Source organism: Candidozyma pseudohaemuli (genome assembly GCF_003013735.1).
Source record: "Candidozyma pseudohaemuli strain B12108 chromosome Unknown scaffold00032, whole genome shotgun sequence".
Classification (NCBI taxonomy): Eukaryota; Fungi; Ascomycota; class Pichiomycetes; order Serinales; family Metschnikowiaceae; genus Candidozyma; species Candidozyma pseudohaemuli.
This window is the reverse complement of record NW_020194466.1, coordinates 1-2,226: the sequence shown is the minus strand read 5'-3', so window position 1 is coordinate 2,226 and position 2,226 is coordinate 1. Positions and strand designations below refer to the sequence as shown.

The window sequence follows — 2,226 nt, the reverse complement described above, 5'->3', positions numbered from 1 at the left end:
CACACGGGCGGGGATGGATCCTTTGCATACGACTTAGATGTGCAACGGGGTATTGTAAGCGGTAGAGTAGCCTTGTTGTTACGATCCGCTGAGATTAAGCCTCTGTTGTCGGGTTTGTACCTCATAGATACATACGCACTCGCGAGCGAAAGCGAGGGAGTGCAAAAAAGCCAACCACCACGACGAGGCCTGCCGAGGAGTGGTGGCGACGATTACTCCACGCCGAGGCCTCTAGCCGAGGAGTGGCTGTCGGGCACTAATTCTAACTTTGCTGAAGACTTTTCGACGCTGTCGTTTTGTCTGCTACGGCCGGTCGTGTCGAGTTCAAAAGATTGTAGGTTGTCGTCGTCGTCGTCGACTGACCCGAGTAGTGGGTGGTGGCAAGCCAAGGCCCAGGGGAGCAAAGTTGGCGCCGAAACCAGGGTCAGAGATGGAGGATTGACCAAAGTTGGCGCCGGGTTCGGGACCTGTGGTGGTGAAATCACCAGGGTCGGGCCAAGTCGGGGCCAAGTCACCCAGCCAAGGGGATAGGACGTAGATTTCGTGAAGTTGGCGCCGAAACCAAGGACGTAGAGTGTAGATTTACCAAAGCTGGCGCCAAAGTCGAGGAAGGTGGACGTAGAAGTGGTCGCAGTAGAGTGTAAGTACTGGAAGAGCAGTGTCGAGTAGTTGGGCCAAAAAGTAGGGCCAAAGAGTGCCGGTGGGCCAAAAAGAATCAAAATCGGGGCCAAGTGTGATTATTGCTGGGCGCAAGAGTTCACAGAATTGTGCGCCCGGGCGAAAATCTACGGCAGAAGTGAGAATAGTGCACTGGATCCAGGCGGGAGGGCCTGAAAAAAGAAGTGCCTCGCTGGCGCGAGCAAAAAGAATACAGCACCCCAATTTCACACATGGTCTCCCACTGTATTACTCACTGAGGCTCTTGGCAGCTTGACGCTCGTTGATCGGACGGGAAACAGTATTTTCTACCAAATTTGGCCGTATCCAATATAACAGAAGGGAGCGACGCGCTATATGGCACCGGGCGGGGGTGCAGTTAGCACTGAAGAGAAAGGATTCGGGTGGGGGAGGGTAGCCCAGGGAAGGCGGGCATTGGCCGGGGGAGAGGGCCGGGGACGGGAGGGATATATATCCAAGGAAGGGGATGGGGGAGTGTATATGGGGAGGGCTGATGTGCAGGAGTGGGGGTGTTATGTGGAGGAAAGCGGGGGTGTTATATGGAGGAGTGGGGTCTCGGGTGGGGAAGTTCCGATGGGCCGAGGCCGGTCGGCCGGGGCCGGCCGGGTGCCGAGAAGCCGATCACGTGGTCACGTGATTAGGGCTAGGGCTTTGGTGGCACGTGGTTAGGGCTAGGGCTAGGGCTTGGCGGGTCGTGCGGAGACAAATCCTGCATTTACTCGAGATTGAGAGCAGCTACGGCAAAATGGAGACCGGATTCGGAATCAGCGGCCCAAAGTACGGGGAGTTCGAAAAAACACCTGTTTTGGGTAGTCGGTTATGTGCAGGATAGGTGCCACACGGTGCCTGAGTGGTTTCCCAAACATTTCCGAAAAGTCGTGCGAGGCTCAATTTTGGGTCGGTGGAACATTTCCGAAAAGTCGTGCAAAGTTCAATTTTTGACCGGTAGAACATTCCCGAAAAGTCGTGCAAAGTTCAATTTTTGGTTGGTAGGGTTGATCCCCGAGGGGTCGTGCGATGTTCAAAAAATCGAAGTTTGGATTTTGTATGGTGGTCGGCGGAATTGTACTTCCGCTTATTTCCGCCTATTTCCGCCGAAATCCTCGGTTTTGCGATATCTCGGGAACGAGAAAAGATTTTGAGAAGCGGGCAACGGGATCGTGTTCGGGCGGGTCGAAAACCCCCCTGGCCTTCCTAACTCTTCAAAACGTGGACATTTGGGTTTTTGGTTGTTGTTTTGACATTTGCAAAATTGTGCGCATTCGAAAATATTTTTATAAATTTCTGACCTGTAGGTGGTTTTCCGGAAAAGTTGCGAATTTTTTTGGTCAGGTGGCGAAAAAAGTTTTTTCGGCGCGGAGAAAATTTTTTTTCCGATGCTCATCGCGGACTGCATATGGACGCGATGCCCATCGCCCGGTTCCGGTGGGCCGATAACCGCCGTGGTGCGGAAAAAGTTAACTATGAGGAGGCACGGGTCTTTTGCGTCGGCCGCGACTGAAAAAAGATTTTTACTATGGCAGAGCGCTTTCCAGAAAATTTAGTATG

At 53.2% G+C, this 2,226-nt stretch overlaps 1 non-coding gene across 1 annotated transcript; it reads right to left on the bottom strand.

The window, feature by feature from the left end:
- Nucleotides 1-867: 867 nt before the first annotated feature.
- C7M61_005292 lies at nt 868-983 on the bottom strand. The gene has a single exon (XR_003025418.1). It is a non-coding gene; the product is annotated as a 5S ribosomal RNA (ribosomal RNA).
- Between the last annotated feature and the right edge of the window lie 1,243 nt (nt 984-2,226).